Below are 14,754 nucleotides of genomic sequence, written 5' to 3'. Positions count from 1 at the left end.
TCATACTATGGCATTTTACGTCAGAGTGCAGCTGCAGCCAATCAGGAGCTCCGAGCTGCCCCCTCTGCAGCTCGACTCCACCCCTCCTTCTGGCCACATATATAGCAGTGCTCATTCTGTCTGCTTGAGTGTTCAACGTGCTGCTGTGGGCTGGAGAGACAGAGAGCCGTGGCACTGACAAACCCACAGACATTGTGAGTGGATCTCTACGTTTCCTTCCCTAAATTGCCTTTCCTCCCAGAGCGTCTCGCTCATACTGAGCGCATCTTTATTGTTGTGGTCCCAGCATCCAGTCGCAAGATGGGATGCACCCCGGGGCACTTCACTTGCCAACCGCAGACGACAGCGGCCCCAACCCTGGAAGGCCAGCCGCAAGAAGGAGCACCCAAAGTCCCAGATGTGCTGTCGTCCCTAGAGAGGCTCTCGCAAGCCACGGGAGGGATGGAGAAGTCTTGGTACCGCTGCATCTTTCCATTTGGGATCATCTCGTTGGTGATCGGAGTGGCTGGAACCGGGGTGACGTATACATACAACGATCTCCCGCAGACCAAGGTGGTTTCTGTGATCCTGTTGATCGTGGGGCTGGTCCTGGTACTGATGGCGACCACTTGCTGGTCGGTCCATAAGAAGAAGCGCAGGAAAAAGAAGGAAGGAGGTTCCTTCAGCTCCGAACAGTGTCCCTTGTGAGAGCACCCCCACCCCCCACCCCCCCAAAAAAAACGGTGGCGGATAATAGACCAAGATCTCCGTCGACTCTGGTATCCATGGTGGACAAGTCACGAAGGACAGGTCCTCTCTGAGAATCCCGTGGAAAATGCAGCACAAGGCTGGCATGAGGGTTCACCGGAGTCACACATGCAGTTTACCGTTGCTCAGCAGGTGTCTGGTATCAAAACAAGCCTGGAGAGGGACACACACACACACACACACAGGACACTTAACACTAGCCGCGAGCCTCTCGCGGAGCCTCTGCTGCCGTCAACGCCGCTGTCAGTCTCCTGCATTCCTGTGACGCCGAAGAAGTGGGCCAGCGGTGGCAACCGGACACCGCGACGAAAGAGGAGTTCACCTCCGTCACCGTCGCACGTCATTCGCCCGCCCGGTGACACCGTAGCAATGCGCGAGCTTTTTTACGGAGTGGAACTTGAACCTTCGTCTGCTAGCTAGAACCGGCAGCTGCGGATCAGGATAGGAAGAAAGCACGGGCTGGAGAGGTCGAGAATGTGTCCGTCTGCCTGTGTGTGTGCGTAATATGTGTGCTGGATGGACTAGAGAGACAAGACACCTGCTCGGCCTCTTTCGCTGTCAGCCCTCCGTCAATCGTAGCCACTAATGATTTAGGACAGGGGTGCAGCATCTGATATGAAGAACGCAAAGACCCGAGTTTGATTTTTTGGGAGTTTTAGTGTACAGCGTGTTGAAAGAGTTTTGCATTGGATTGTGTGTGTGTGCATGTGTGAGTGTATGTGACTCTATCTGGCAAATCCAGGACTCTTCAAGGACCTCATATAGTTGGTATTTGGAAAAAAAACACAAAGGAATTTTATAACGGACACGGTTCAGAGAAAGGCAAGCAAACCGAAGGGCCTTTTGTTCTGAGACGGCCAGAAAAGAAAATTCATTTCCTGTCTGACAGATAAGCAGGATTACTGGTTACGGGAGGGGGAGGGGGGAGGGGGGGCGGCAGTAAAGTTTTGTTTTTGTTTCAGTGCCTTCAGCAAGCGATAGGACTTAGCATGGTACAGTAGCTATGTTTTACCCCTCCATCTCTCTTTTCCTCTTCCAGTGCCAGCTTTAAAACTCAAACTCAGCTATTTTAGCATGGCCTCCTCGCCCCAAAAAACAACACACATGAATACGTCGTTACTTTGACCTGGTCAGAGCCCACAAAGGCTGGAGCTTACATCCGTTTTCACAATGGGAAAACTGCTTATTTACACTGCCTTGATCTGGGAAGCATTTGGCACGTTCTGTTATGGATACAGTGGGTGGATAACAGATAATGAATTAAAGGGACAGGTCAGCTAAAAATGAAACTTCTGTCATCCTTGTGTCGTTCCAAGTCTGTATGACTTACTTTCTTCTGAGGAAGACAAAATAATGTATTTTGAAACTCGGTGGGGTCCAAAACAACTCTTTGATGTTCTATGCATGAACAAAAAAAAAAAAAAAAAAAAACCTGGAATTTTTTTAAATGTCTTCTTTTATGTTCCACAGCAGAAAGGAAGTCGTACCAATTTGAGGGTGAGGAAATGATGACAGAATTTTCCTTTTTGGGAAAGTTTAGCCTTCAGATGTCTCATAAATCATGTTAACACTCAGAAAACTCTGTGTGAAGACTAAAATTCGGAGACGGACAAAAATCCATACCAATTCAGAGGTTAATACCCTTTTCTTTTCGCTAAAAGCTTATCGATCGAGATGTTTCCACCATGTTGAGGAGTGGATTTGAGAATCCTTGTGCATGAGAGAAAGAAAAGAGACAGGATTAACAACCTTGAGTACTTTAAAAAGGCTGTTTTTCAAGCATTTAGCTGTTAACAAATGTGCTATGCTCGCCTTACTGGACTTGTCTGAGCCCTGAGGAAGATTTTATTGCTCTTTCATAGCTCAGGAGATTTAATTCTCAGTTGTCTCAGATGTTTCTCCTAAAATTACTAAAAACAAAAATGGACACAAATGCAGACAACTGTTAAAATTCAACTAGCATATAGAGCTATAAAACTAATCTGGATATCTGAAATAATTTGCTCTCGCAAGAAAACATTTGTTCTCTCTTTGCAATCTCGGACTTTTGGTTGCATATTTTGAGAAAACACGTGTGAAATTACCGGCTCTTTTTCTTCATTTGACCTTCATTTAATCTCACTGCTGTCTGGGAGAAACATTAAGATATTAACAAGATCTCATTTGTGATTAAATAGATGTAAGTTTGAGTTTATGGTTTTTGTAACTAAAAACATGTTTCTGGAGTGAAAGTGGGCGCATGGAATGCAAAACGGCAGTCCTGCGCTTGGGGCATGTCCAGGTGGAATTGATTTCAAACAGTGACATCTGACCACATGGCTATGGATAAACACAGTGCCTTTTTGTCGACTGATGTACTTGCTGTAAAGCTGCCTGTGCCTCCTTTAGCATTTTTAATTGCTTCACGCCAGAATGTGGTTTTTGTCCCTTTACAGAAACAGATTGCCTTCTTGTGTTTTTCCACAGCGTGCTATGAAAAGCAGCGAAGGGAGGGCATCTAGAGTTTCAGACTGCATTTTAAACACTGTTCACAATGCTCTTAATAAACAACGCAGACTAGAATCTGGGATGAAGTTGACGTTTGAGTGGGAAAAAGGACCAGATGAGTTCAGTTGGGATATCAGTGACTGACCCTAATGGAGCAACTGATTGTATCATGGAAAGCCAGTAATCCAAGATAGCTGTTTACATGAGCAAATCAAGATCAGACGTTCAGATCTGAGTCATCAGGAAAACATGGTGCTGCTCCCCCCAAAACAAGAAATGCAATGTTTTTTTTTGCCTCATTTTTTTCAGGAAAAATACCAAATCATCCTTAAAAAGTAAAATTGCATGAGATTTAAAGATGTCTTTGCAAAGAATGTATCTTGAAATAAGTTTATTCTATATGTCTTATATGTATATCTTGTTGTAAGCATAAAGATGTTATATTATATATATATATATATATATATATATATATATATATATATATATATATACACATACATACATATAAATAATACATCTTTAAATCTTATTTTTTGAAAACACATCTTTAAATCTTGCAGTTTCTACACACATATATAAATCTTTATCATTGAAAGTAAAGGATTTTTAGATATTTTCGCAAAAATAATTAAAGAAGTCCAGTGCAGTTTACGATTTGATATCTGAAAAGTTAGTCAAGGGTAAATAAACACATAAACATGTAATGTTTCTTTTTTTTTTTTTTTTTATCCTTTTATAATCCGGTTTTTGGCCTTCCACACAGATTGTTTCCATGCATATCTGGAAGTAGTTGTTCGCTTGATTTCCTCCAGATTTCAGATTTTCTTCAGCCCATTTTACGAGAGCTGGAAGGAGGGAGATTTATAGAGGGTGAACGCATTTAGAGAGTTGTGCAATTTCATTGAAAATACGTGAGTGGAATGTCACGGCTGCACAATCGCAGACATACTGGACTCATATATATGCTTGGCTTCGTTTATCACCTCGCAGTGTTCTGCTGTACATAAATCCACATCTGAACCCCCAATGTATTGAACTGTCCATGCGGTTTTGTTCTTGTTTAATGTCAAACATGGCAAAGGTGTTATGACTGAGTGAGTTGTGAATGAATCACTGTTCTACTGTTTCATATCATGGAATGAGAAAGAGTAAATCTACCTCTCTAGTTCTGAGAGCATGTTTTCGCCATCCTTACATTCTCCAGAATGCTTTTTCTCTTTAAGCTGGAGGCAACAAATGCCAAAATCTGTATTCTGTGTCAAACTATGTGATGTAAATAGTAGTTATTTATATTTTTACATTTATATTCATATTAAAAATACTTTTGAAAAGTTATATTAAAGAACTGTTATGTGAAATTGTTTATCACTGTGTCATTTTACTTTGTGGTAACCTGTGTTGTGATGAAAGTAACAGTAGCTTTTACTAAAGCAAGTAGCAGACACTACTAACTTACTGTAACTCAATTTCTGAGTAACGAGAAAGTTTAGCTGTTTTCAAACTAGCAAGATTTTAATGCATCTCTTGTATGTGGTGTTAGGAAGTCCGAATCTTTTTAGTGAATAAGTTTGTTTGAATGCTTCGAACGTCAGTTTAGGGTAATCATACTACACATACAAATTGAGTTTTACAATTATGTATCAATTGTTTTTGTATCAGGTGTAAATATAGTCAAGTTTATTTGTATTATATATATATATATATATATATATATATATATATATATATATATATATTCACGATACAAATCCTTGCAAAGCAGCTTAACAGAAAATATTAAGTTCTTACATTATATTCAGGAGTAGGTTATTAGTGGTGACTATGGCAGAAATGTACAGTAAGAATCATGCAGCTAGTTTCAAATTACACATAATCAAACAGACGGTGAACACTATTAACTGCAATGATTATATGTTGCGAAATTTGGTAGTTTTATATGTTTTTCCAGGGTTGGCATCATCTCTTCTCAGGTAAACTGTATATATAAAACATTTGAAATATAAGAACATTTAACGGTAGCCATTGACTTGACATACTATGCAAGTCAATGGCTACCCTCAAATGTTGGTTACCAAAATTCTTTAAAATACCTTTTTTTTGCGAACAAAAGAAGAATGAAAATCATACAGGTTTGAGAACACCTTGAGGGTGATTAAATGATGACATATGTAACATTGGTAACATGGTACAATGGCACATGGTATTGTACCATTGTACCATGTTACATGGTAACATTAATAGAATAGAATTAATAGAATGTTCTTAAAATGTTAGCACAAAAATATTAATACATCGTTCATTGAACGTTTTTTTTTCTGAAATCGTTTAGTCTGACGTGCGTCTAACTTTCTGAAACATAAATTACATTCTGTGATATTAAGGGTTAGTTCAAAGCTGTCTGGTCTTTAATAATGTTCTCAAAGCGTTATCACAAAAACATTTATGGAACCGTTTTTCTGAAACGTTTTAGTTGGACATTAATGTTTTTTTTTTTTGTTTTTTTTAAACTGTTGCTCGTTTCAGAACATTCACAGAACATTCTAAATTAACATTCCCATTATGTTAGGAACAAAATTCTAAAATGGAACGTTCCCTTAACATTTGTATAACCACGAAAGAAACGTTTTTAAAACATTTTAAAAGACTGGTTGTTTTGAACATTCAAAGAACATTCAGAAGTAACGATTTCATAACTTAATGGATACATTAGCAAAACATTCCTAGAAATATTGTTAACTGGATAGCAAGTTTTAAAGTAGACACTAGTTTAAGAAGAAAAATTATGTTCTGAGAAATATAGAAGCAATATGCCTAGCCTATATGTTCAGATCAGGGGAGTTTGTTTGGAAAATTGTTATAGCTTCACCCTCCAGCTTTTGATTCTTGTAGTTCTATAAGGAACTCCAGCCCCTGCGGGCAGATCTATAAATATCTTCAGAGAGAGAGACAGACAGAAAGTGAGTGAGTCACAGGGCTTTTCTCTTTAAAGGCTGGCTTTCTCTGTATGTGTGCTCATGAACGGGAGGTGTTTTGAAAAATCGTAATTAAATTTGAGCTTTGAACATTGTTTTGTTTGGCTGATGGTGTTCGCTTCACCGCAAGGAAATAATACTGACGCTTTTGATGCTTTTACAAGTTTAAATTACTGAAAATTCTTTTTTTATTCCACAGATGAAGATGTTTTACCAACCTCATCAAGCAGCAGTGGAGTTTAACACTAATCAATAGCCAGAAATTCCTAGGTTACTGCAGTCATCTCAGACAAGACGTGTTAAATCTGAGATAACTGACTTGGACGTCACAGCCATGGCCAATGGAAAAACAATCTCAATATGTAAATCCAAAAGCATGTACTGATTAATCCCTCCAGTCAGCTGATGCGCTCCAGTCAGACACACCATCTACTGGGCGCAGAAGGGCAATCATTACACTTTACTAACCAGTAAAAATCTTTTGCTCTCTCATTTGGTGTGTGTGTGTGTGTGTCTATATATATATATATACACATACATATATACACACACACACAGGTGCATCTCAAAAAATTAGTGAAAAAGTTCTCTTTTTTGTAACTTATTTCAAAAAGTGAAACTTTAATATATATTCTAGATTCATTACATGAAAAGTAAAACATTTCAAAAGTTTTTTATTTTAATGATTAGAGCTTACAGGTCATGAAAGTCAAAAATCCAGTATCTCAAAATATTAGAATATTAAGATCAATCAAAAAAAAAAAAAAAAAGTTCCCGTTCTTTAAAATATGTTCATTTATGCACTCAATACTTAGTCGGGGCTCCTGTACCACAAATTCCAGCATCAGTGAGGTGTGGCATGGAAGCGATCAGCCTGTGGCTCTGCTGAGGCACTACTGAGCCTTCAGCTCATCTGTATTGTTGGATCCACTGCTTCTCATCTTTCTCTTGAAAATATCCCATAGATTCCATATGGGGTTCAGGTCAGGCATGTTGGCTGGCCAATCAAGCACAGTAATATCATGGTCAGCTGTGGGCAGGTGCTAAAGTCCTGCTGGAAAAAGAAATCAGCATCTCCATAATGCTTGTCAGCAGATAGAAGCATAAAGTGCTCCAAAATCTCCTGGTAGACAGCTGCATTGACTTTGGACTTGATAAAACACTATGGATCAACACCAGCAGACGTCACGGCACCCCAAATCATAACTGACTTCAGAACCGTCACACTGGACTTCAAGCAACATGGATTCTGTGCCTCTCCACTCTTCCTCCAGACCTTGATTTCCAAATGAAATGCAAAATTTACTTTTATCTGAAAAGAGGACTTTGGACCACTGAGCAACAGTCCAGTTCTTTTTCTCCACAGCCCAGGTAAGACGCTTCTGACGTTGTCTCTGGTTCAGAAGTGGCTTGGTAGCCCTTTTCCTGAAGACGTCTGAGCGTGGTGACTCTTGATGCACTGACTCCAGCTTCAGTTCACTCCTTGTGAAGCTCTCCCAAGTGTTTGAATCAGCTTTGCTTGACAGTATTCTCAAGCTTGTGGTCATCCCTATTGCTTGTGCACCTTTTCCTACCCAAATTCTTCCTTCCAGTCAACTTTGCATTTAATATGCTTTGATACAGCACTCTGTAAACAGCCACACCTTTCAGTAATGACCCTCTGTGACTTACCCTCTTTGTGGAGGGTATCAATGATTGTCTTCAGGACCACTGCCAAGTCAGCAGTCTTCCCCATTATTGTAGTTTCAAAGAACAAGAGATACCCGGAATTTATACTGTAGGGATAGTAATGAAACTCAAATGTAAATATTCTAATATTTTGAGATATTGGATTTTTAATTTTCATGAGCTGTAAGCTCTAATCATTAAAAAAAAAAAATATATATATATATATATATATATATATATATATATATATATATATATATATATATATATATATATATATATTAGTGGTGGGCGTTATCGGCGTTAACGTGCTGCGTTAACGTGAGACTCTTATCGGGCGATAAAAAATATCGCCGTTAATCTATTCTCAAAGTTGGGTTGGGAGCTGGGTCTATACTACGCAAGCTATGATGACTTTCACCTTGATATTTTAGCGCGGATGTATACCTAGCCGAATTGCACTGTAGGGGCGAGAACGAGTCTTCGAACCTGTGTGTATGCGTGCTAACATGGATGCAGCTATGAAGCCGCGGGTTTGCTTCAGGAAAATTTATTTTTAAGAAGCTTCCCAATGGAAATCGGCAAGTCATTTCTGTCTCTCGTTACATGGTCGCTCTCTGTATCGCGCACAGCGGAGTTCCGCCCTGTTCGCACACACACACACACACACACACACACACAAACAAGCGTGGCGCACACACAAGTGGGCACACTCCCACTCCTATTTGTAAATATTAAGCCGCAAAACGCCTATTTAAATATGACTTCTGTGTGTCTCTGTGTTAATGTATGGCGCAGACGCACGGGTTTGTTCACTACTCATACAGAAGACCGCGTGATGCTTGCAGCGATATTAACGCCTGTCGTCTCACTAAATGAGGACATAAATACATGAACAACATCTCCAGAACTGCTCTGAGAGTCACTTCATGAGCATTCGAGCGTTTCATTTGAGAAAAACTATCCTCACGGCAACCTGTCAAAATAAAAGTTCGGTTTCACTTGAAGCCATTGGGCAGAACGTAATAGACTACTACTACTAAAACTATTAAAACCTTATCTTTAAGGAATAATCATACAATGTCTTCAATGTTATTATCAATATTAAATTCTTGATGACTGCTAGTTGTTTACTTATCTACTTGGCAGAATTCAAATGAGCCATTTTAATCTAGATTAATTCCAAGATTACAGTGAGATTAATCTAGATTAAAAAAAATTAATCTATGCCCACCACTAATATATATATATATATATATATATACACACACAGTAGTCAACATTTGAAGTGGATCAAAAAAGTTAATCAAAGTTGTCCTAAGACAAGAACGCTTTTAGGTTTTAGGACAACTTTGATGAAAGGTTTTGATCCACTTCAAATATTGACTGCTATACATACCAAATGATTTTTTTTGCAAGTGTTTTATACCAAGGCTGCATTTATTTGATCAAAAATAGTTATATTGTGAAATATTATTAACATTTCAAATAACTGTTTTCTTTTTGAATATATTTTCAAATGTAATTTATTTCTGTGATGTAAAGCTAAATTTTCAGCATAAATACTCCAGTCTTCAGTGTCACAAGATCCTTCAGAAATCAGTCTAACATGCTAATTTTATTTTTTAAATGGAAACTGTGATACATATTTTCAAAATAATATTACAAAACCATATTATTTATAAATGAGTCATTTTATAAATATATATTTAATATTAGATTGAATACTGATCAAAATGACATTAAAGACATTTATATATAATGTTGCATAACAAATGTGTTAATTTTTGTTCTATAAATTAATGTTTAAATATGACCAATTATTAACTTTTATATATTTATACATGTGTGTGTGTGTGTGTGTGTGTGTATATGTATATATGTATTTAGATTGGTCGGCTCGCCGATGGTGTGCCGACGGTGGTCCGACCGTAATAAGCCGCTGAATTTGTGCCGCCCAAAAATGCTGGTCATTGTTTGCTGGGGTAGGCTATGTATGTATACATGTATATATATATATATATATATATATATATATATATATATATATATATATATATATATATATATACATATATATACACACACACACACACATCTACTCTTTGATCACACAAACATCTTTTCTTCAGGATCGAGAGTGCTGCTCTTATTATTCACCACTTCGGTGTAAGAAATCAATTTAGGACCTCGAACTCTTTCTATCCACGTCCTCTCTCTCTTTCCAATACCCGAATGGACCGGAGCACTTACCAAACCGCAGGTGGTTAGCGTGTCGTGTGAAGCGGCGTGCCCTCAGCCCTAAACTCTGGCTAGCGTGTGAATGTTTGAGCAGGAAACAGGTTGATTTAGGGAAAAGGGGGAAAGGCCACAGGAGGCGACTCTGGGCGTGTGATGGTCAGGCTAGATTACAGGAATCTTGGCAGTGAAGCTTTTCCTCCCCGCTCCACCCAGTCTTGAGTTTAGAGACGGCCGGCGCTGACCTGTCCCGTTCCCGCTGAACTCTCCGATCGATTACAGCAGCTCCCTTTCCTGCCTTCTCACAGGCGCGCGGATGGATTCAGCGCCGCTTCAGCACGCCTGCTTCCTCTCCCAGCGCGGAGGGAAAAAATAGGTCACGCTTCGGTGAACTCGAAGTTGTTAATTGAGTAGTGATAAAAGGCAAAGTTTTTTGCTTTCCGTTCCTTTTTCTAAAAAAGAAAAAGGTGTTTATAGTATTCCCTCAAGATTCTTGATTTTTTGCTCAGAGTGGCAGTAAAATATATGGAAGCCCGTTTCGGCCAAAAAGGTAATTGCGTCTTTTTTTTCTTCTTCTCGCAGTTATTGCATTTTTCTTGCATTTGCGAGTTTATATCTCACAGTTGACTTTTTCTCTCATAATTATTTACAAGATAGGCTAAACCCGGAATTCAGATTTTTTTTTCTCGCATTTGCGAATTTATTGACTTTTTTTCTCAGAATTACAAGATATAAAATCTCACTCTGACTTTTTTCTTGTATGCCCTATTTGCGAGTTTACATCTCACAATTTTGACTGTTTTTCTTGCAATTCTGACTTTTTTTTTTTTTTTTTTAGCAATTGCTCGTTTATCTCACAATATTGACATTGTAACAAACAATTGTGAGTTATCAGGTCAGAATTATGAGATAGGCCTATAAACAATTTGTGACTTTATATCTCGCAATTCTGATTTTTTTTTTCTCACAATTCTGAATAACTTACCATATAAACTCTCTATTCTGAGAAAAAAAAACAGTATTTTTCCCCCATTGGACTTCATAACTCGCAATAATGAGTTTATATCTCAAAATTCTGAGAAAAGAAGTCAGAATTACAAGATATAAACTCGCAATCGCAAGAAAATATGAATTGCGATTAAAAAAGCAGCTTATTATTATAGTAATAAGCCCCTATTACTAGGGCCAGTATGCAGTATTTAGGGTGTTGCTATGTGGTTGCTATGCTGTTAGGCTGTTTTGTTTGGTTACAAGGGCATTGCTATGCAGTTGTTAGGGTATTTCTACACTGTAAAAAGTGATAAGTTGACTTAACTTAAAAAAATTGAGGAAACCCGTTGCCTTACAATTTTTAAGTATGATAATTAAAAAAATAAGTTAATTGAATTGTCAAGTTCACTTAATAATTTTAAGGCAACGGGTTTCCTCAATTTTTTTTAAGTTAAGTCAACTTTCACTTTTTACAGTGTACGCTTTTGTATATTCTGTGTGGTTGCTAGGGCAACACTGGAGTGTCTGGCTGCTTTCCAGGGCATTAAGATGTTCTAAACTGTTACTAGGGGGTTGGGAGGAGGTTTCTAGGGATGTTTTTGGGTAGTTACTTGCTTACTGGCCTTCTGTTTGTACACTTGTTTAAGGTACATATTATGCATTTAAATTGAATTTATATACATTATATACATATTAATGTCTCCTTTATTATTTTATTTTAATTTTATTTTTTTATTTCATTTTTCCTAGCCCTTATACACTGTAAAAAGTGATAAGTTGACTTAACTTAAAAAATTGAGGAAACTCATTGCCTTAAAATTTTTAAGTAAATGATAATTTAAAAAATAAGTTAATTTAATTGTCAAGTTCACTTAACTTTAAAAAAAAGTCAACTTATCACTTTTTACAGTGTATGCATCATAATTATCTGTTATGTGCTCCTTTATTATTTTATTTTATTTGTATTTTTATTTAAACTTATTTCATTTAATTTATTTTATTTTCCCTATCAAAAATCTGTAAATAAACTAGTAATAATAATAAAAATAAAATTACATTACATACATATTCTGTTATTTTGTCTTTTATTATTGTATTTTATATTTATTTTTTATTTTTATATTTATTTCGTATTTTTACTTTATTTTTTCTAGCTCTATGCACCATAAAAATGTGTAAATAAATTAAAAATAATATTTCTAAAAAATATACATTACATATATTCGGTTCCCTCCTTCAGCATCAGTCTGATGATTTTTTATCCACAACCATCACTAAAAATAGTTCATATCCTGTTTAATATTTAAAAAAAAAAACAGGCCATGATTCTCTTCCCGAAGCTGAATAGGTGAAGTGCATGTGATAATTTCATTAACGATTAAGCTAAAAATGCAGGTGTGTTTTGACAGCTGTGCCTCTCTGTTTTTATCACCTGAACATTTAACATCTCTGTCCCTGAACGCACAGTGACAGCTCACGGAGGCAAACTGCATTTTGATATAATCTTTCTTTCCAAATGAAATTACAGTGTCTTAGAAATCCCTGCATGGCTTTTAGACGTCCCATTTTGTTCCATCAAACAACCTTTTCTGAGAGGGGAGGGGGGGAGAGAAAGGGGTGAATTATCCCTGTGAGGAGAACTTGAGCAGGGTAAATGGAGGCGCTAAATTGACTGTAGCATCAGATGGCAGGGTGAACTCTACCAGATGTTCCCCAGCATTTATCCACCAATTAAGCAGCGAGAGTTTCCTGGAAAACCGCCTGCTTAGGGTTCTTCAATTATCCTCAGATTCAGCTCACACGGCGGGAACTGCACGGCAGGAATGTCAAAACAAATAAAGATGATCCGTTTCCTGTTTCAACAAGGCGAATATTTGGACTAATATGGGTCAGTGCGCCTGAAATAACCAGCTGGATCAATGCATGATTGCTAAAATCTGTGCTCTGATTATTGCATTACAAATAAGCAAATAAGCATCAAATCTTTCATAAGCATGCAGGAAATGCATGAACGTGCTTATTGGTGGAAAGATGTCACAGGGTCACACTGATGATAACATTTATATTTTTATTAAAAATGATAGCTCAGAAACATACACTAGGCAGGTACTGATCGATCAGTGCATTGCAAATGATTGCAAGCACATTCTCAACATTACCACAAGAGGCGCTGTAGCTTACATGAATGTAAACTATTCTTCTACAGTTTCTTAGGAGCAGCTGTTTGGAGAATCTTACTGCAAGTTATTAAGTCACTTTTCTACAATGTAAAAATGATTTTTCAAAGTTACAAATAAAACAAAAATAATAATATATATTTCACAAGAAAACCGTTTATTTATTTTTTTGGCTTCAAAATGTCATGTTCAGAGTGTTACTTGAACTTGAGGAAATTTGCTAGCAATTTCTGAGTGAAAATTGTTTCAAAGTAGATCCTAAACCATTGTTAAACAGTTTTTTGGAGATGGAAATCATATTAGATTTTATTTTTTATAATATTTGTAAGTAATAATAAGTAGGCTAATAGTTATAAATATAGAATTATTATTTTAGAACAAGGGAGAGTTTTAAATAATTTCAGTATTTTTGATTGTTTTGGTTGCCATTTTAAATGAAACATTTTAAACAAAACATGTTTTTTAGGGGAATATTGTTTTAAATTCTTCTCAGAATATATTTGTATTTTTATTATTTTCTTCTCCTGTGTTCTCAGTGTCCATTATAGGTCTTTTGCAAAAGCCAGTTGTTCAATTACATCGTCGTCCAGGAAGTGAAATCATTTTTTGGAGCAAAACACAACAGCACAGTAAGTTTTTAAAAATAAAAAATGTCATGGTATTAGCAGTGGAGACAGTGGATTTTGTAATGTTTAGTTGGTTTGTGTATATCATTCAGTTGCTGTTTGATATAAGTCTTATATCTGAGTCCTAGTGTATGCAAATTATCAGTCCCTCACAGATTTATTTCCAGTCTGTTTACATTTCCTCATCATTGTGTAAATATTCAAAGTTTTATTTATTATGTCTGAGCATATTACTGAAAGCCTGTTTAACTACTTAAATTACAACACAAGGATATTTATTTTTCTATAGATTACAGAGTTCAATAGTCTTGTTTGAATGACCCGTATGAAGAATTGTAAGTGTGCTGCTGTATTATTTCATGTTTAGTTTACTTTCCCTCCGCTGAATTCACAAACGAGAGCCAATAAACACTAGTGATCAACTGGAACCAGCCACAATCCGCTACAGCTCAATTTCCAACTATATTATTTTTTCAGGTTGCCATGGAAACTCGCACCTCATTTGGACCCTTTCGTTCTTCATCAGGTACGTATACGCTCCCGTTTAATGCTGGTCACTTGGTAGGCATATTTCTGTTCCTGTAAATGGCAAGCGGTTTTCTCAGTTATCTTGCTGCTTTCTGTAAGCCTAATTTATGCCGTCAGCTGAGGCTGTCAACTCTGCACTGGTTTAAAAACCTTCAAACATTCGTTCAGGCTTAAGTGAAGTCAAACACTGAAGTGTACAAAAAACATCTTACAAAGAGAGAAAAACAATGAACAGATAAAAATATTGTATCACATAAAAGTAAGCAAGCTTTCTCTGCACTTGTGATAACTCCGTTAAATGCAGTTGTTTAGTGTTGT

General features: G+C 37.0%; 1 long non-coding RNA gene across 1 annotated transcript; it reads left to right on the top strand.

The window, feature by feature from the left end:
- Positions 1-9,998: 9,998 nt before the first annotated feature.
- On the top strand, positions 9,999-14,460 carry LOC131537934 (uncharacterized). The gene is made up of 3 exons (XR_009270433.1): positions 9,999-10,665; positions 13,819-13,911; positions 14,386-14,460. It is a non-coding gene; the product is annotated as an uncharacterized LOC131537934 (long non-coding RNA).
- The last annotated feature ends 294 nt before the right edge of the window (positions 14,461-14,754 follow it).

This window comes from Onychostoma macrolepis, chromosome 03 (genome assembly GCF_012432095.1).
Source record: "Onychostoma macrolepis isolate SWU-2019 chromosome 03, ASM1243209v1, whole genome shotgun sequence".
NCBI classification, from domain to species: Eukaryota; Metazoa; Chordata; class Actinopteri; order Cypriniformes; family Cyprinidae; genus Onychostoma; species Onychostoma macrolepis.
The sequence above is the reverse complement of the archived record's forward strand: the minus strand, read 5'-3'. Positions and strand labels throughout refer to the sequence as shown.